Source organism: Pinus tabuliformis, chromosome 7 (assembly GCF_031772625.1).
Source record: "Pinus tabuliformis cultivar Carrire ecotype Pingquan chromosome 7, CPIR1, whole genome shotgun sequence".
In the NCBI taxonomy this organism is placed as follows: Eukaryota; Viridiplantae; Streptophyta; class Pinopsida; order Pinales; family Pinaceae; genus Pinus; species Pinus tabuliformis.
Genome location: NC_142293.1, coordinates 1,839,189,017 through 1,839,211,318, shown reverse-complemented (window position 1 = coordinate 1,839,211,318; position 22,302 = coordinate 1,839,189,017).

Below are 22,302 nucleotides of genomic sequence, written 5' to 3'. Positions count from 1 at the left end.
TTAGCACTTCAAAAGATCTCAAAACATGCTATTAATACTTGAACAGGAATGTAAATATACAGCTACTTAAATCAAACAAAAGATGAAATACTGATCATGAAATCACTATCTCTTCTGCCCATCTAATTACAGAAATAAAGTCTAAACTATTGCACTCAAACAAACCAAAAATTGCAGACTAACGAAAGCAAGATCAATTTACTTCACTTATAATCCGATAGCTCGCCAAGTAGCTTTTCCAGGTTAAGCCATGGCTCCGGAGATAATGTCAATAACATGAAGAATTGATATCTAAATTACCTACTTGCAAATGAAAGTAAAATCAAGTCACTTCACTTATAATTTGATAGCTCGCCAAGCAAATTTTCGGGGTTAAGCCATGGCTCTAGAGATAACGTCAATAACATGAAGAACCTGATATCTAATTGCAGAGATGAAAGTAAAATCAAATCACTTCACTCATAATCCGATAGCTCGCCAAGTAGCTTTTCGGGGTTAAGCCATGGCTCTGGAGATAACGTCAAATGACATGAAGAATTTGACATCTAAACTAACTAACAACAACAAATAAATAAGACTGAAATCAAAGTATAACTAAAATTGAAAAGCTTAAGAAAAAGTTCAGCAGAGAGGCAAATCTCATGTCACTATTTGATGCAAAAACATGTAAAGAAAAACTAATCTACAATCAACCGGTTGAACACACTTGCATAAATTAAAAGTGCATGAATGGAAAATCTAATCTATCAAACTTGAAAGCAATAAAATGACATACTTGAATGAATTCAAAGCAAAATTACAAAGCAAAATCTACTCTACCTTACATTCTAATATGCTCCATGACATCTACTTCACATCTCCTTCCATGTTGAGAACATCAAAGCTTTATTCAAATTCTTCAAAATTACAAAGTACAACAAAGCTCTCCAAGGCTTTCCAAAGCCATCAAAGAAGAACTACAAGCTTCAAGCTAAAGAAATAAAAGCCAAGCTAAGCTAAGACTAACAAGCTAACAAATGAAGGAGAGACATCTCCTATTTATACAAAAATATGAGAATCCATCTCATTAATGAGAGTCCATGAATCTCTCCCTCTACCTCTAGAGTCCTAATCAAAATAGGAACTGATAAGACACATATCTTCTTAGAGTTTCAATACAATTAGAAGATGTGACACATATCTTCATGATCTCATGATTCTCTCCACTCAAATTCGAATTTGGCCTTGGGGTGCCACATAAAGGTCCTCTAGAAGTCTCCTTTTGACCTACACATGTCAATAATCTCAACCCACTTGTTAGGTATAAGCAAATGCACATTATTTTCTAATTTTTAACCACAAATTCACTTAAAAGGCTAAGAATTAATAAAGTTTGGAAAAACATAAATGTGGCCCAATGATAATGAAAGTGGGATGAATGTAGTGACATAGTAGTGAAATGGAGGTGATATGATGGACATAATAGTGAAAGTGTAATGGAAATGAATGACATTTTCAAGACCCAACGCCTTCCATGGAGGAAAAAAAGAAATATGAGTGAGCAGGAGATCCTTTCAAAATATTGCTCGAAGAAGCTCTCAAGCGACAAAGGAACACGATGATGGACAAGTTTGCTCAGATCCTTTGACGAATTCCCACAGACGACACATATTCATCCAAAAGGAACTCTAAAGGCACCACTCACTTTAATGTACAAGTAAACTTTGACATTGCCATATTTGAAGACCAGATAGATACAAATGTCATCAATAATTGGTTAAATCTGTTGGAAGGATATTTTTTGGTTCATGATTTTTCCAATAGGGAAAATATTACTTTTTCACTCCTCAAAGTTGTTCCCCACGTCAAGGACTGGTGGGAAACCTATTGCGAGCAGAGGGACGAGAGGGAACCCTCACTATGTTCAATCGCTCCCACTTGGAATTCTTTCCGAGACGCCATCAAGGAACAATATTACCCTGTCGAGAGCTATGAAGATATGTACATAAAGTGGACCACATTGTGGCAGGGAAGGGACCAAGACGTGCCGGAGTTCACGAATATTTTTCCTACCGTTTAGATGAAGTTGGGTATCAAGGATTTTCTATGAGGTTCAAATCTGTTCTTTTCTTTGATGCAAGAAAGCTTGAAGCCCCGACCAGTTTGTTGCTTTCCTTCCAAAAAGACATCTTGACAGATTCAGATGTAGACATAAATATACTTACTTGTGAAGATGCTCCTTCAACCTACTTCCTTCTTGAATTTGATTATGATATAAATAATATAAAATTTCTTCTTGATGAAGATGGTTTTCTTCAAAAGTGATCCTTGACTCCAAAGAGAGGGAGATCACCTTGAGACTTTTGATGATGCCACCAACTCCTTTCTTCTTGCTTCCCTTGGATGAGTATACTTCAAGATGCTTTGATTTGATGATTTCTTCAAATCAAGAAGAATTAGGGTCTCTTGAGGTCTCCTTCCTTGTGATGATATCGAGTGTGGATCCTAAGAGTGATTTGATTGTGGACTTCTTCCTTGATCGATTTAGTGTTTGACACTTCCTTCAAGATGATGATGTAGCTTCTATCTTCAAAATGCCTCGGAGATGAGAGGATCTTATTGATTCTTTGATGCCCTTGATATTCTTCTAGAACCTTAATCTTTGAGAGCTTGAGTGTCCCTTATTGAGCTTCCCTACCTCGTTTTCTCACCTTAGCTTTGATACCATGTTGATAAATCTAGGGTAGAGGGATATAGTGATTTCTCTTGAGATGATAATTGTTTGTGATGCAATTTTACTTTGTATTTATTAACTTGTTCTTTCACTTTATTATATTAATGTTTTCTATCAACAAATGACTACCAAATCCTAAATAATCACGAGACAAGGGACACAAAATGTAGGCAATCAACCAGGGCCAAAACCTCTCCAACTTGAGAGGAAAACCCAAAAAAATTCTTCTTCTTATATAATCTTCAACTTATGAATTCCAAGACAAAGACCCTTGACCTAACAACCTCTCCAAGACAGGGTCACAAGACTTCCTTGAAACAATTCTTCTTCCTTGAGTCAATGTTAATCAAACTGATTGCTTCACCATAGATCTCGACTTCTCTTCAGATTTCTGCCTATTGATATAGACCTGAAATTCTTGACCTCTTCAAAAACCCTAGTTGCAACATGTGTGAGGGAAAAATATCGATTTTATCCATTAATTTCCTTCTCGCTTTGATAATATCTCCTTATTCTGCAATTCGGCTTGATAAGTGACTTGGTTTCTTCCTTGATTTGATCTCCTATGATGACTGTGATAACTTGACTTCTTCTGCAGTAGATGGTACTAATCTTCTTCGCACATGTGAGATGTATTTTTCCCTAAAACATATTAAAATCGCTTCAGATCCTTCTCCTCCTTTCTTCGCTTGATGATAGGCTTCTCTTCTTGTGGTTCTCACATGTGATCTTCTATTTTAGATGCTTGAATGAATGCTCTTCAAGTGAGTCAGATTCCTCCTTTATATAGTATTCTGTCCATGCAAAATAAGTCGACTTGTGGTTGTTTCTAGGCCGAATTCTCCTTATAGAACAATCTCTAGCTTCTTTGGAAGGTTGACTTGAATGAATGCTTGTGATGAGGTATTGGAGGGTTTAAGACTCAAATAGATTCGATTTTACAACATGTAATGTGCCCAAAATGTGTCTTCAATACAAGACAATGACTTAGCTGACTTTATGAATTAATGACCAAACCTAATAACTCATAATGTGAGTTTCATCTATAAAATAAAATTCCTTGAGCATGAAACCCATGTCTTAAGCATAATTTTATTTTTATTTTTATTCTTTACATTAATTACATAAAATGATGATTACACATGTCACTATAAAGACCAAACCTAGTTACATATTTCAGCATCAACAAGGGTTAACTTGGAAATTATAGGAATAATAATTTCAGCTTCATCAATTAGGTAAATTTTGCTCTAGGAAAAACCCTCGAATTTGGCCTCATGAATTGTAGGATTTGAGCTTAGTAAGTTCAACAATTTTATGGCCTCTTCTTCTTTACTAAATTGGCCCAACCTTCTCCATAAATTTGGCCTAGAAAACCTTGGTAATTTAAGTGACTTGATTCAATAATTTAGAATGCTTGATCTCCATAGTAGAATGATTTCAACCTCAACCATCATTAATATTGGCCCTTGAAGCCTGCACAATGCATTGGGAAATTCATGCCCCTGAGTTAATTTTCTTGGTCATGAGATCGACCTGCAAATAATAATTGGCTAGGGTGTGTCTTTCAACACCAAAGCCAATGATCTTCAAGTAGGGTGTGCATTTCAACGCAAAAAATGAAAAAAATAGGGTTTCCCCTTTTCTTAGCAACTCTTGGAGCTCCTTGTCATTTTCTTCAACAATTTCTTCTCATATCCTCCTTCAATATCCTTCTCCCTTTTAATAAAAATTTCCTCCTTAGAAAAGGATGGGTAATACCATGGGTCACTTAATTTCCCAAAAGTGACATTTAACCCCTTTTATTTAGTTATTATTTATCTTATTATGGTTACCCCTTTATTTTTCTTATCAATAGCCCATAATATCTAGATAGGATGTCTCATCCTCCTTTTTCTTCTAAGGGATAGAAAGGGACATTACATAATTACAACTTGGTGAGGTGAAAATTCTACTGTGTTACCTTCACTTGAATGAGTGATTTGATATATTGATAGAAGGTTGCATGAAAGAGTTGGAACACATAATGCATTATTTGAATGACCATTATCTACTTCATCTATTCTAGACCCTACAATATTAAGAGCTTCGTCATCACCAACAAATATTGTTTGGTATTACAATCATTAAGAGTAGAAAAAATGGTTTTAGACTTAGCCATATGATAATATGCACCAGAATCAATAGGCCATTCATTAATAGAAGAAGTGGAGGTTGCATTGAAGGATAAACGAAAAACATAAAGTGCATGTCCTTAAGAAGAAGTGTTAGAAGAAGAACCAACACTGATGTTGTGCTTCTTCATTTCTACTTCTAATGCCTCCATATTTTTAAAACATTTGGTCTCTAAATGAATGTATTTTCCACAATAGTTGTAATGGTTATCAGTCTTCTTACTCTTTGATTTTGGTCCTTTGTCACCCTTAAGAGTAGATTCTCACTGAGAGGGTTTGGAACCCTTATTTTTATTGTTGTTGCGAGGACATTGTTTCTTTGAATGCTTAGTTTTATCTTTCTATTGGTCCAATAAGGCCTTGTTAGACATACATGTAGTGCTAATCACTCCACTATGCAAGATCTTGTCTTTTTCTCTAATAAGAGAGTCACAAAAATATTCAAGAGAAGGTTTTTAATAAGCAACTCCCCAAGTTTCTCTAGTGGCAAAAAATGTAGATACAAAAATAGAATATATAGAACCAAGCTTTGAAGGAATACTATATCTTATAGGTCATTTTGTCGCATCCAAAAAATGACCCTGAAATTGGATCTATCATCATCCATTGACACTTTGCAATCATCCCCTACAAAGCCAAAATCATTCCCTTTCTAGAAGTTACAAGAATCTTGGATTACATTGGAAAGAAATCTTGATTTTTTGGGTCATTGCACTTACCATTAAAACATACCACACTAATGCAGGTTTCACACATGGAAAATGCATTGGCCATCGAAGGTTGCTTTCCCAAAAAGTGCGACGATAGTTGGAAATGAGTAATTTTTTCTTTTTTTTGAAGTTTCTCCCTCTAGAAGCTTCAACAGTGGTTTTAACTATTTACTGTTAGATCAAATCTCAAAATCCTAATATTGAGGTCTTATCTCTTATCTCCTATAACTTACTACCCCCTTATGTGGATCTAAGCCCTAGAATTGTAAATCCAAAACCACCTCATTTACCCTATAAATTCATTGCCACCCATAGAGTCTTGGTTGACTTTTTGAGACTTTGAATTATGCCTTTATGCTACTCATTTGTGTCTAGAGCTCCATAATACATCCATGTTCTTAACTATTTACTGTTAGATCAAATCTCAAACTCCTAATATTGAGGTCTTATCTCTTATCTCCTATAACTTACTGCCCCCTTATGTGCATCTAAGCCCTATAATGGTAAATCAAAAACCACCTTATTTACCCTATAAATTCATTGCCTCCCATAGAGTCTTGGTTGGCTTTTGGAGACTTTGAATTATGCACTTATGCTGCTCATTTGTGTCTAGAGGTCCATAATCCATCCATGTGATTGAGTTGTGATTGAAGGCTCCCTATTGTGGCAAAAGAAGGACAAGATAGCCGGGAGAGATTCACAAGGCCAAGTCCTACAAGGGTTGTAATATTTTCCTTCTTTTATTAATACAAAACTACATTGTTTCTCCTATACTTATGTCTTATTTATGCATATGTAGAACATGTTGAAAAAAGTGTAGCAAGAAAGGCTCAATTTGACTTTAGCTTTAGTCAAATTGAGTAAATTGAATTTCCACATCAACAAGACAACTTGGAGGCAGTTAAATAGTATGACATGGATCTTTTCACTCAGTTAACTCAATAAATTCGAGTTAGTGGGCTTGGAGTTCAGTCATGCATGTGTGATTGCTAAATTTTAGTAATCCAGTTTAGTTATTTCCAGTTATATTCAGTTAACTGACCTCTAACTATTGATAAAGTCAGTTGAAGGTCAGTTGTACAATGAGACGACAATCTAACTCAGAGATCTATTAGTTAAATGATTAATTAGCCCAAAATAGCTAATGCATGCAAGGAATTTGAATTTATTAGCTGAAATGGAGATGACAAGGCAATGTAACATGAGTTGTACACTAGTTTGAGTGTCTAGGTGTTGCATTAGGCCAGAAGATCAATCCTTTGGAATTGCACAATCAATTACGAGGAAATTCCTATCTTTTAGGGGCTAATTTCCTCAGGAATTGCGTAAGGAAATAAGAGGCTAGGTGAGAAAATAATTGGCTAAGTGTTGGCCAAAGTTTCTCATTTAGTAGAGAGAACAATTATTCTTTTGCAGGTTGAGCTCAGAGTTGTAGCTAGCAATTGTAATAGTTTCTCTATTCAACTGATTAATTAAAGAGGCTTGAGGGGTTTTTCCCAGTTGGGTTCCCCTAGAAATCATTGTGTATTTGTGGTTTTTCTTATTACATGTTTAGACATGTTGTTCTAAATTGTGATTTCCATTCCGCAGATCAGTATAGTAAGATTGTGTCTCTTATTTTTCAGTTTGAAATCTTGAGCAGTTGCAATTTCTATCTAATTTATACATGGTATTATAGTCCTGAAATAACATTAGAACCAATATTTTGAACTTGTCTCTCAGGAGTTTCGACTTTGCAACTTCAATGCAACAATTTTTCTTCAGGGTCAGGAGAGTGTCTTTCAATGAACTGAGATTGGAGTATGCCCTAGAGAGTAGCTCAAATTTCATAGCCTGGAAGGATGAAATGGAAGTGCTCGATGATAATGGTGTGTTAGAATATTTTAAAACTGATATTTCACGACCTCCACAGTCGGGTGCACAACAATTAGCCCAATGGAAGACGAATGTTGCAAAGACCAGGATAATTCTTCTAGAAGGTGTGAGGGACCATGTGGTCTCAAATATCCATGCAAAGAGACACTATTTTCTATGTGGAAGACACTAAAGAAGCTATTAAACAATACCAATGAACATAGAAAAGTGTCCCTGAAAGACAAACTTTGAAATGCGAGGATGCATAAGATAACACTCCGTAATATCTCTCCAGAATTAGTCAAGTTCATGATGAGCTTTAGGAGGAGATGGGGTGAATTTGTAGAAAATGATTTGGCAAGCCTAACTCTTCTTGGCCTTCCAAAATCCTGGCATAACTACCAGGACTCTGTGAATGGAAGGGAAAAATTATTGAATTGGGAAAGGTTGTGATCCGATTTGGTTCAAGAATGGTTCAGGAGAATTACTAGAGATGGAACATCATCTAGAGTTGAAGATGAACAAAATTTTTCCTTGGTTGGAAAAAGGAAGAAGGGCAAAGGAAAGAAGAACCCAAGCAAATCCGAACCCAACCAAAATAATGGAAAGAAAAAAAACTTGAGCAAGATGAAATGCTTCCACCCATGAATACAAGCACTATGCAACAAAATGATTGCACAATAAGTATACCAAGAAGCCTCTAGGAGGAGAAAGAGGTGAAGCACTGACTTCACAATTCAAATTATACTTCACCCTAATAGCGTGCATAACTAACTCTGTTATGAGGAGTGTGTTGTACCTTGATTTTGGTGCCTGGTTCCATATGACAAGGTGCAAGGAGTTTTTCAGTAGCCTGGAGGAGAAGGATCTCCAGATGCATATCGAAATGGGGGATGATGGGAGGTACAATGCTACATGAATTGGTACTGTCACCTTTTCGAGGTAGAAAGTCTCTCCTCTTCGCTTCAAAGATGTTATGTTTGTACATGGGTTGAAGAAGAACTTGATCTCTGTAGCAGTATTGGAGGATCATGGCTATGATATATTTTTAGTAAAGGGAAATATTTTTTGAGACACATAGCTACCAAGAAAGTGAAGAAGATCGGGGTACAAGTGAAAGAACTATACAAACTTGAGGTGAGATATTGCACTGCATTGAGCAATAAGGTTGCAAAAGTGAAGATTTGTGATGTTGGATAACTTTGTTACAAAATATTGGGTCATATACACCATGGTGCCTTAAAAATCATGCAACAAATTACCATCGGTCTCCCTAAAGGCTCCCTTGACCAGAAAGATGTTTGTAAGGGTTTCACATTGGGGAAATATGTCAAATCCACTTTCCATGACTGAGGTAGCAGAGCATATGCAATCTTGGAGCAAGTATACTCTAATGTTTGTGGACCCTTTTCTAAGGCCTCCAAAATAAAACATAAGTACTATGATATTTTTATTGATGATTTATGTAGAAGATGATGGACCTTCTTCATGCGGAAGAAGGATGAAGTTTTCTCAAAATTTGTTGAATTCAAGGCATTGGTTGAGAACAATATTGGGAAGAAGGTGAAGGCTCTCAGAAGCGACAATGGAGGTGAATTTGATTTACATTCCTTCAAATATTTATGTGCCAAAGAAGGTATTCGAAGAGAACTGACAACACCCCATAACCCACAACAAAATGGGGTGGCTGAAAGGAAGAACACAAACATAGTTGGAGAATAAAGGGCCATGTTACATGATTAGGGGATGCCATTACATCTATGGGTGGAATAATGCAACACTACAATCTACTTGTAGAACCAAAGTAATCATAGAATACTTGGTATCATCACACTGGAGGAAGATTTCTCTCTAAGAGAAAGCGTGATGTGTCTCATTTCAAAATTTTTGGAGCTTCAGTTCATTGTCATGTCTCCAAGGATTCAAGGAAGAAATTTGAGCCTACAACATGGTTGGGAGTTTTTGTAGGATACAATGAAACTCCACATAACTATCGAGTGTATTTACCTTCAATGAGGATGAAGGTTGTGAGGAGAGATGTCAAGTTCGATGAGGAGAATACTATGAGATGCTCTCTGGAACTAGAGATGAGTATTCCATCAAAGTAAGAGATTATAGCTCCAAAGGAGGAGCTTTAGATGAGTTTAGGAGGTTGTGGAGTAGCCACATGTATTGGAGCAGACAAGAGGCAGAGTGGGGCACCCACTCAACTAGAATCTTCCAGAGAGGGGAGAAACAGAACTAGAGAACATGATAGATTATTGTAGGATGCAAGGGAGAATGTGGGATCCCCTACATTAGTACGCAGGAAGAGGAGGTCACCTAAGAGGTAAAATGGTTACATGGCTCTCATGACATAGCTCATTAAGACAAAGCCTTCTTCATTTGAGGAAGTAGTTTCTCAACCTGTTTGTGTTTATGCCATGGTGGAAGAATATTAATCCATCATGAAGAATAACATATGGGAGGTGGTGCCGAGACCATAAGGTAAACCAATGGTTGGTTCGAGATGGATATATAAAGTGAAGCATGCAGCGAATGGGAGCATCGAGAAGTGCAATGCCATATTTGTGGCCAAAGGATTCTCTTAGGTAGAGGGAGTGTATTATGAGGAAAATTTTGCACCAGTTGCAAGATATTCCTCAATCAGATCCATTCTAGCATTAACTACCCAGATGGTGTGGAAAATCCACTAGATGGATGTGAAGACTGCCTTTCTCAACGATGTTGTTGAGGAGGAAATTTACATAGAGTAACCAAAAGGATTTTAGGCATGTGATAAAGAGTTACATGTGTGAAGTCTCAAGAGAGAATTGTATGGTCTCAAACAAGTGCCCCGAGCATGGTACACTCATATCAATAATTATGTCAGTGGTTTGGGATTCACCAAAAGTGAAGCAGATGCGCACCTCTATCACATTTTAGTAGAGGGTAAGTTTATTATTCTTGTTTTGTATGTTGATGATTTAATATTGACAGGTGATGAGCAGTTGATCCACTCTTGCAAAGAGGATATTGCAAGGGAATTTGAGATGATAGACATGGGCATAATGCATTACTTCCTTGAGCTGGAAGTATGACAAGGTGATGGTGAATTGTTTGTATCTTTGGGGAAGTATGAAGTTGAAATAATTCGTAGATTTCACAAGGAGAATTGTAGGCCCATGGGCACACCTATAGCTACAAAATGGAGGAAGGAGAATGCCACTTCAAGTGAAGAGGTTGATGCCACCATTTACAAGAATATTGTGGGGTCTTTGATTTATCTTTTGAACACAAGACCCAACATGCGCTATGCTGTAAACTAGCTGAGTCATACTATGGTGAGGCCTACCAAGATGTATTGGAAGGCTACAAAGCATGTGTTACGGTACCTCAGAGGCACTACCGAGTATGGATTATGGTACATGAGGACAAAGGGAGTGAAGATTCAAGGCTTCACCGATGCGGATTGGGAAGGGAGTCCATAAAATAGGAAAAGCACTTCAGGTGCTATATTTCGTGTTGGGTCCGCAACTATTTCCTAGCACGAGAGGAAGCAAAGGTCTATTGTGCTCATATTAGTAGAGGTTGACTACACGGTTACAAGCTAAGTGCCATGTGAGGCCATATGGATGAGGAAAATACTTGTGGGTCTTTTCAATTAGGAGATGGATATGACAATGATATATTGTGATAATCAGAGTTGCATTAATCCCTATGAGAATTCGGTATTTCATGACACGTCCAACCACATAGATATCTGGTATCATCATTTGTGGGACTGTGTGCATAGGATAATTATGTTTCTATAATACATTCCAACTGAGGAGCAAGATGCTGACATATTGAAAAAGGCATTATCAAGAGGTAAATTCGAATTCCACAGGTGAGGGATAGGGGTGGTGAAAAATCCATTTATTGCTAAGAGAGAGTGTTGAAAAAAATGTCGCAAGAAAGGATCAATTTGACTTTAGCCTTAGTCAAATTGAGTAAATTGAATTTCCACACCAACAAGACAACTTGGAGGCAGATAAAAAGTGTGAGATGGATCTTGTCACTTAGTTAACTTAATAAATTTGAGTTAGTGGACTTGGAGTTCAGTCATGAATGTGTGATTGCTAAATTTTAGTAATCCAATTTAATTATTTTCATTTTTATTCAGTTAACTGACCTATAAGTATTGATAAAGTAATTTGTGTAGTGAGATGACAATATAACTTAGATATATGTCAGTTAAATTATCAATCAACCAAAAATAACTAATGCATGCAAGGAAATCAAATTGCTCAGCTGAAGTGGAGATGACAAGGCTATGTAACATCAATTTTATACTAGTTTAAGTGTATAGGTATTGCATGAGGTCAGACGATCAATCCTTGGGAATTGCGCAATCAATTAGGAGGAAATTCTTATATTTTAGGGGCAATTTTCCTCAGGAATTGCGCAAGGAAATATGAGGCTATGTGCGCAAATGGTTGGATAAGTTTTGGACAAAGTTTCTCATTCAGCAGAGAGAACAATTATTCTTTTGCAGGTTGAGCTTAGCGCTGATGCTAGCAATTGTAATAGTTTCTCTATTCAACTAATTAATGAAAAGAGGCTTGAGGGGTTTTCCCCCAATTGGGTTCCCCTAAAAATCACTGTGTATTTTTGGTTTTTCTTGTTGCATGTTTATCCATGTTGTTCTAAATTGTGATTTCCATTCCGCAGATCAATATAGTAGAATTATGTCTTGTTTTTCAGTTTGAAATCTTGAGCTATTGCAATTTCTATCTAACCTCTACAAAACATGAATAATTGGCTTCTTGTTTAGAGTTGTTTGTATATGCTATTTGTATGTTTTGGTTCTCTTGCTTATTTTGGATGATTTGCAGGTTCCACTTATAGGAATTGGAGTTGAAGTTGAAGCTAACAAGTAAGGAGAAGGAGGAAGCTTGCATTGGATTTTAAGTAGGTTTTCTTCCTGTTATCACTCAGGTTGTTCCCAAAAGTTGTAAGAAAGGGAATACGGCCGAGGTAACCACAGACCAATCTTTTAGATACAGATTCTAGCCAATCTGCATCCAGAGAGGGCTCTCTCTTTTTGATTTAGCTTTGTTGTTTAAGGTATTAGGCTAGTTATGAAGTACAAGGGTTTTATTTTAAGTTTGGGTGGTGAAATTCAATAGAATAGAGATGTAAGACAGAACAATTTAGTCCATTGGGCATGATGGAGTCAAAAAGGATGGCTTTGTGGATTTGGTTTATCATAGAGGATGGCATCACAGAGCAAGGTAGTCAAACATGGAACAATTAAAGGCTGGAATCAGATGGAATGGACTCAAATGTGTGAAGGGCAGTTAAGAATCCTTCATCATATTGAAAAGAGGGAAAGTGGATGATTACCTGTTAAGGAGCAGTTAAGAATTCCTTAGCAAATAAAGAATATGAAAGAACCAGCAAGTAGGAGCAATTAAGAATTCACTGCTTATACTAATTTTGAAGAAAACACAGAGAACAATAAAGACTGAAAACAGAGTGTAGTCAAGCAAATTCTGAATTAATCTTTTGCTTTATCATTTAGATCATGAAACATAGATGGCATAAAAACTCAGAAAATTGTAAAACATAAGATAGAGAGTACTCATTGATCCATGGGTTGATTTAAGAATTCTGTGACAAGTCCTCTGCATCAATTCTTCATCCAGTAGACTAGACAACAGTTTGATTCCAACAAATTTTTATTCCAAAGGTTCAATGTTATAGCAAAGTCTAGGAAATCTACACATACCCAACCTCTCCAAAAATCTGATGAAGGGGGTATTTATACAACAAAAATATGTACAACAAAATATCTCATCACAACTGTGAGATAATATTTAGCTTTGACCTAAAGTAATTTACAAGCGAAGTGAAAACAACTAACTTATGCTGTGCTGGAGGCAGACTTTTAGGGTTCGGCCTACAACTATCTTCTGCAATAACTGTGCGCATCTGATAGTCTTTACCGCGCTTTTAAATTCTGATCTGCTTTTCTTTGTCGGCTCTGATACTCTTTAATTTTGATTTGATTTGCCTTTATTTCTGCCCTGATACTCTTTAATGTGTTTTGACTTCTGCTCATTGCTGTTTGGCAAAAAATAAGAATGCAACGTGTCTTCCCACCGGCTTTCCTCTACAATTCATGTTTCTGACGGTACACTGGCCAGAGTAACAAAATATCCCTGTTAATCTCTGTTTCTTTCTTCTGTGAGCTTAGGAGTCCCTTGGTTTGATTTCGACTGTGTCTGAAGAGAAAGACTACATTGTGTGGGTTGAGTGGCTGGCCGCGAAGCTCGCTGTGGCCTTTCTGGTCGGTCGGCGGTCGGAAAACTGAAGCCGAGTCGGTTTTAAGCTTGGAGTGCGTGGGGCGTTATATGCAAAAAACATAACAAAATGACCTTTTTTTCCCCTTTAATGGACAAAAAATGAATTTTGGCGGGAAATATTGGTTCGAAGGACGGATGACGTTAGCATGACGTCAGCGTGGGGTATGAAACAAACGATGTGGCAGGTGACGTGGCAGTACGGATGGTGACATGGTGGTGACGTCAACAAAGGATGATGTGGCAGCATGACGTCAGCGAGGGTCAGCGGGAGGGTGGTAAGCTGTTTTTCCCGCACCGCTTTTGGGCTTGGGCGGAGGGGCAGTGAACAACGTGGGAGAGCGACACGTGTCCTGGGTACGAGGCAATACCACCGTTTCCCCGTGAGTTAAATAGCGGCAGACGGGTGGTCGCGAAATAGATCTCAGCCATCGGATGGTGAGATCCAGATTGGATAGATGGCGCTTTGCGGAGACGGCAGATGGTTAAGCAGCGGGGGACCGATGTAATTAATGTTAATAAATTATATTGGGATGGTTTTGATTGGTTCGCGGGGTGGTTATAAATTAACCTAGATGGTTAATGAATCCCATTGTATGTGCGTGGGGAGGGTTCTTAATGGGTTTCGGATAAACCATTAATTCCCAAAAAGCATATAAATGGTTATATTTCAACCAGGGCGGGGATATATAAACACATGGGGTTTTTTTATTACATTTACATAATACGGGATTTGGGTAATAAAGAGGGATTTATATAATAGAAGCTAGGAAATTAATATGAATTTTGATTTAAAAATAAGTGCTAAGTTTTAAAAACTTTATGCTTAGTGTGAAAAAAGGGGTTTATACAAGGAAGATGGCCATTTTCCTAAGCAAAATTGGGATTTTACTTAGGGAATTTGATGAAAATGGAATGAGTGGCTTAGTGATATTAAGAAGATCTTAATATCATTGGGGAAGTTAGTAAATTTTTTGGGGAAAAAACATGAAGGGAAGTTAGTCATGCCTCGCTTGAGCTGCTCCAAAATATCTGCCTTGCACTTGTGATAGAGGTGTAAGTTAACACATTTTTTAAGAGAAAAAACCTATCACAAGTATGCTTTTGCAACACCAATCTACCTATCAAGCCTACTTTGCCTAACATTTTTTTCTTCTTTTCTTTGGGTGCATTTGGACTGGCAAACCCTTTTCAACTTTTCTCTTCTTTACATGATAAGCCTATCTAAATCTGCACTTATTTCTTCCAAGGGCTCAGATTAAACAGTTGAGCTCCTTTGCTTCTCTACCTATCTATTTATCTGCCAAGATTAAACATTTTGGACAGATTTTTATTCTCTATCTCTAAAACATGAAATTCAAACATGAAGTGGCCGAGATTAAGCTGTTTGGCCATTCATCAATTGTGGCAAAAAGTTCAACACGCTGTACATGATGCTTTATTTACAGAAAATGAAATAGTAGTGGCATTTGGACTTGCACACTTTCCTGGTATTTTTTTATTTGGGGTTCATTTCTTTTCATTTTTTTCTTTTGACCATTTATTTTTTTCACCCTTTGATTTTTCTTTTAGGGTATACCCTCTTTACATTTTTTAATTTTTGATTTTCTCATAATATGGAAAACTTTACAGCAAGGAAAGGAAGAACATATTACAGAGCTCAACCAGTCAATCATGAAATATGACACCTATTACTATAGGAGTATAACACTGGCTCCACTTGGGGATGGCTTTCCTTGGTGGAAAGTCAAGAACAACAGGTCAGAGAGCCTTATGAATAACTTTTACTGTGCTCTGAAATCTTCCTTTGCTGAATGTAGAAACTGTACAAAAGGATGCTGTAAAATATATACACTACTCTTGAGCTGATTCAAACAACTGTACATCTGTTCTGGATAGTCTACTTGGATTATTTGATCTTATGTTTCCTGCTTCCAAATCTTCTTCTGCAATCTCTGATAAACTGAAATGAGGCAAAACAAAAATGGTAAAGTTACTTCACTGATTTTCAAAATTTTCTTCACTTTCCTCCTCATTCTTATTGCTGCAATAAACAAGTTGATCACTACTTTTAGGCTATTGAATCTGAATTTCCTTATGTACATGTTAGAGTCAGAATATATCAAAAAATTGGATCAAAGTAATGTTTCAACATTCGACCATTCACTGGTCCTTCTTCTGTTTCTGTACCATCCAGGCTCTTCAGAAAGTAAGTATTGTTCCCTTGCAATCATTGAATGATGAATGGACCTTTCCACAGGAAGTCAAACTTCCCATGTTTTCCTTTGTCTTCTCTCCTAGAATCCCACCTCAGAACTTTGTCTCCTATGTAGAAATCTTTTGCCTTGGTCCTTTTATCAAATATCTTCTTGAGCTTTTCTTGTAACACTTGGGATCTTTGGTGCACTTCTTCTCCGGTCTGCTGCAAATGGATGGTCTGATTTATTCTCCTTTGAATGTCATTTGGTTCCACTTGAGCTTCTTGCAGCAATTTCATCACAAGAACTCCTAAAGATGAAGGAAACATAGCCTCCATGCCATACACTAACTCATAAGGGCTTGTTCCAATTAATCTTTTTGTAGTAAGTCTATTTGCCCATAGTGCATTTGTGAGTTTCTTGTGCCAGTTTTTCTTGTTCCCTTCCAGCAGTTTCTTGATAATATTGATCAGGATTTTATTGGAAGACTCAGCTAGACCATTACCTTGAGGGTAATAAGCTGTGCAATGGCCCAAAGTAATATGGTATTTGCTGCAAAAATTTATCAGTTTCTTGGATTTGAAGGCAGCATCATTCTCGGTTATGATTTGTTCAGGACAGCCAAATCTAGACAAGATGTTGGTCTCTAAGAATCCTATAATCACTGTATCATTGGCTTGTCTAGCAGGAATGGATTCTATCCACTTGGTGAAATAGTCTTTGGCAGTAAGGATCCATTTATGTTGGCCAGAAGAGAGAGGATGGATTTCTCCAATGAAGTCTAAACCCCATTGTTGAAAGGGTCTTTCAGTGGAAATTAGTCTCAAGGGCAAGGGCAACAGTTTTCTTTTGCCTTCAAAAATTTGGCATTTGTGGCAAGCAATGAAAAACTTCTTTACATCAGCAAATAAGGTTGGCCAGTAAAATCCAGCCCTTAGAATTTTGTCTGCAGTTGATTTCCAGTAGAGGTGTCCAGCACAGTCCCCTGCATGAAATTCTTTGAGAACTATGTCAGCTTTTTCTTTTATCAAACAATTCAATAAAATACATTCATGATTTTTCCAAAAAATAACATTATTTACAATACATAATTTTGAAGCTTTCATCTTTAAAAACCTTTTCTTTGTTTTGGATAACCCTGTGGGAGCCTGCAGGTTTAATAATACATGAATTGTATCAGCATACCAAGGTGATTCTAAGAAGGCCTGACTGATTTGTGCAGTCGCAATCTCCCGTTCGTTATCCAGTTCATTAATGTCTAGGTCTTGAAAGTTTGTTTCAGTCCTGAGTTTAGGTAATCCCTGTCCTTTTATCAGCTTTGTAGGTTTTATTTCAATGTCATACTCCAATATTTTAGCTATCCACTTATCTTGTTTGCCGTCAATTCCATCCCGAGTCAGGATGTCTTTGACAACAACATTTGGCACATAAGCTATTACATGTGAGTACAATATATAGACTCTGAAGTCTTGAATAGCTTTCACAAGTGCATAAGCCTATTTTTTCATGATTTTGTATTTCAGAGGTGCATCTCTAAGTGCTTTACTAAAAAAGGCTATGGGTTTTTCACATCCTTGACCATCTTTTTGAAGTAAAACAGCTGCTATGGTGTGTTCTGATGCAAATGAGAAAATTATGAACTCTCTTTCAAGTTTTGGACTTGTGAGGACTGGTGTTCTGGTCAAAGCCATTTTAATTTCTTCAAATTCTTGTTTGGCTTGTACTGTCCATTTAACCTTTGAATCCTTTTTTAACATGTTGTTCAGCAATCTAATCAATTCAGCCAAATTAGATATGAATATTCTCAAAAAGTTAATCTTCCCTAAGAAAGCTTGAAGTTCTTTGACATTTCTGGGGTGGGGTATTTGTAGAATAGCTTCAATTCTAGCAGGGTCAATTTTGATGCCATCTTTGGAAATGATGTGACCTAAGAGTTTTCCTTCTTCTAGACCAAACAAGGAATTTTTAGGATTTAATGAAATACCATATTGTTTGCATTTTAAAAACACTTGTCTCAAATGATCTAAATGTTGCTGATCTGTTTTTGAAAACACAGTGAGGTCATCTAGATATACAACCAGAAAATCGTGAATTTCTTTTGCAAAAGCTATGTCCATTGCTCGTTGAAAGGTTGCCCCTGCGTTCTTAAGTCCGAATGGCATTTTAACATATTTGAATGTACCCCATGGTGTTGTAAATGAAATTTTTTCTTGGTCATCAGGATGAACTAGAATCTGATTGAAACCTAAAAACCCATCCAAAAGTGAAATCCTAGAAGCACCTACTACCCTTTGTAAAATATGATCCATTTTGGGTAAAGGGTAGTTGTCTTTCAATGAAACCTTGTTTAAATTTCTTAAGTCAACACATAACCTGATTTCTCCTGTTTTCTTCCTGGTAGGCACTAAATTAGACACCCATTCTGAAAATCTGATTGGAGCAATTATCCCTGCATCATGCATTCGTTTGATTTCTTTTTCAATTAAAGGAAGTAGTGCAGGGTTGATTCTTCTGAGCTTTTTTTTGAATGGTTTTTGATTTTCCTTGAGGGGTATTGTATGTTGAATAATAGCAGTGTCATAAGATTTCAGGTCTTCATAGCTCCAAGCAAACACATCTTGGAATTCTTTGATCAGTTCAACATACTTGAGTTTTTGATCAGGGGGCAAAGATTTGGACAATTTTATCATTTTTGGGTTGTGTTCAGTTCCTATGTTGTAGTCTTCAATGTCTGCTTTTGGAGGTTCCATCTGGGGTTTCTTTGGAATGTCATTGAAATCAAAGAGATCTTCCAAAGGATTTAATCCTTTAGGCAAATGATTGTCTTTCAAATGGATGACTTCAGATTCTTGTTCAATAATCTCATCAACATCTATTTGTTCAAGCTCTTGTATTTCTTCTTTGGTGACTTTTGTTGGATGAAGCATTTGACTTGTATTTTTTGCTGAAACGTCTATTTGTATCTGATTGGGTGGATCAAACTCACTAACTGTGTCTTCATCTATGTTAGTGCTGGAAAATTCCTCTTCTAGGGTCAAAAAATTGTTGATCTGTTTATCGCTTTCAAACACTTGCCAGTTCTTCAAATTATTAGGTATGGCTGGCCTGTGTCTAATTTCTATTGTGAATTGATGATTTGGTTCAAATGGTAATTTACAGGTGCTGGCAAACATTGCTAGGCTATGAGCCTGCAAGTTATGTTTTCTTGGAAATTTGGCAAGATGAGTTTCCAGAAATGTGTTTAGGATCTCTATGGCTGTAGCTCTGTATTCTTTTCATCTGGGGTCATTTGTTAAGAACTTCCCTTTTATCTGTTGAATGATTAAATCAAAATCTCCTAGGACTGACACTCTAGTTGCTCCCAATTTCTTCAACAGTTTAAGACCTAGCAACATAGCTTCATATTCAGCCATATTATTAGTGCACTTGAAGTTCAATCTGTAGGCATGACCTTCAGCATGATTGTTTTCAAGATTGTGCACCCAGACCCCTGCACCTGCTCCTAATTTGTTCACTGAACCATCAAATTCCAAGTACCAAAGGATTTCGTGTTTATAATTAGCATCTGGTGTTTCAGGGATCTGTTTAGCAGGGAGATCTGGTTTTTCAGTTCTTTTTGATTTATTTGATGTTTCATGATTTTCAAAAATTTCTTGGATTTGGGCCCTAGACCTTTCATTTGCTATTTTTTCTGTTTCAGCTATTAGAACCTTTATTGCATGTGGGGGACCAATTTCAGCATTGTAAAGGATAAAAGAATCCATATCTAAATGTACTGAGTAGATAGGGAAATTTTGAGGTTTCTCTTGACTACTTACTACATACTTCATTAAAGTTTCTCTGTATAGTCTCTTAGGTTGACCAAACACTGAAATAGTAGCGTAAGACATGTCTAGCTGTAGAGACCCTTGAAGCTTTTCACCCCAAGATCTAGACAATAACACACCATATTTTGGAGGAATATCAGCTACTACTATGTCCATTAAGATGGTTTTGGCAGGATATTGGACTAGTGACACACATAAATCTTTGATTAAACCCAAACATTTGACCTGACTTGAATCAAAAGAGAAAAGATCTTTATATGGCCTGGTGATGTCAAGATCAAGTTTTTCCATTACAGATTTGGGCATTAAGTTATGGGAAGCACCATAATCGAACATGGCATTATGAAGTATTTTGTTATGTATGTTTAAACCCACATAGAAAGGAGGAATTTGTCCTTCTATTGTTTTTCCATTCACTTCAGGGCCAAATATCAATTCAGGATGGTCATCAAAAACATTTATTAAATCTTCATTCACAGAAATTTTGAGTGATCTGCTGATTTGACTTCTGTAGACATCATGTTTAGCTAATTCTGATAACAAAACAACTATCTTTATTTTGCCTAATTCTATCTCAAGATTGAAAGGTTTTTCGGTCTGAATTTTGGTATTTCGGACAATTGGATTTTCTGCATTTCTCTCCTCTTCAGGAATGGGATTATGGGCTGCAATGTTTTCCAAATCATGTTCTAGAGGCTGGTATTCTTTTTCTTTAGCAGGAATATCAGTGGAAGGCTATCTGTTGGGTATTTGATTGTCTGATATGTCTTCAACAATTGGGTTATTTGGGTTAGGATTTGTTCTAGAAAGAATATGTACAAGGGTGTTATTGATCTTACCTTTGTTAGGTTGCTTGGTATCTTTCTGTTTGCCGATTTCAGGGACACCTATCCTTCTGCTCCTTAGATTGTATTGTTTGTGGACCTCATAAATAGCTGTATCATATCCCTCCCTAAAGTCAATTGATTCACCTGACTGAGTTTGGAATTGTTCAAGGATGCGAGCTTCTTAATCCTCTTGGGTCAAGAAAACTTGTTGTTCATTGTTGAGTCCCATCAAATTAATTTGAGTGTCCTCTGTTGGTTCATCAAAAGTTGAGGCTTCAGCATAATTTTCTTGAAATGGGGGCCTGATATTTTGGTCAGGCCTTGTCTTTCCAGTGTTAGGATTTTGATTCTTCCTGAAATTTGGATTTCTCCCAGTGTTGCTTGGTTGACCCTCCCAAGGGGATTTTCTCTCGATTGTTTCTACTCTATCTCCCAGTTTGTCCATTCCTTTAATGATAACATCTAATTTCTGTTCAAAGGCAGAAGGTTATTCTTTGAAAGGTATCCTCCTCTCAGCTCTGGCTCTAGACCGTTTAGATATCAGATTGGCTTCAACACTGACAGCTATGCTCTGCATTTCTTCTAAGTTTCGGGGAGCTCTTTCCCTAAGTTGGTATGCCATATCAGAATCAAATGCATCAGGGAATTTAATCAAGGCCAAATCTGGAGGAGGTCTGAGATTTTGAGGGATAGCATTGTAGATATTATTGAATCTGGTATAGTAATCTTGGACAGTTTCTTGTGTGCCTCTTCTTAGATTCTCATACTCTGATAAAATATGGAGAGGATCTTTCTTCTTTTCCCATCTGTTTAAGAAGGTCTGATAAAGAGCTTGTGGGTCATGGACGCTGTTTGCAGGGAGGGCTCTAAACCAGGTTCTAACATATCCCGTTAAACTTTGAACAAATACTTTCATTCTGACATCATCATCATCAATCTCATAGTTTTCAAAATAGTCGGTCATTTTCTTGGTATGTTGTTGAGTTGTGTAAGTGCCAATACAGTCAAAATAAGTGATTTTTCTTTGATAATCTTGACACATAGCCCCTAGATTTGCTGGTAAGTTTAGGGGAGTATATCGATTTTCCATGGTTGCAGAGATAAATGTGACAGTTGTAAGAGTAGGGATAACAGTGGGAATGTGTGTTGTAGATGGAGGAGTGGAAAGGATAGGTTGAGATACTGATGGTGAACTTGGAGAAGCTGTAGTGATCACAAAAAGGATTGGTGTTCTTTCAGAGGTAATCTCAGATTGAATGGGGTTCTTCAAATGTTTGTCAAGGTGGGAACTAGCCGAGTTTTCTTGGCTCTCTTGGCTTCTAAGGATCCTAGGAATCAGATTAGGATTTTCAAACATAGTTGGAGGATTAGGATCAGGATTTGATCTGGTGAAATGAATCTTTTCTGTAGCCAGTTTCTAGGTATATTTTTGGTTTTTTTTTTGTTTGAAATAGGTTTGACAATACAACTTTAACAGTCTCTTCTAGGAAGTTTTTGGATGTTGGGGTTTTGAACTATCCTGAAGATTTTATTGAAAATAGGAACTGATCAGGTATTTGAAACCAGCTGTTCAATACATAGACTAGACCGGAGATAGACTAAAGCAACATTTATTTACTTCTGCAATTGCAAAGGAAAAGCAGTTTCAAAGGCTACCTGGCTAACTTCAGGCT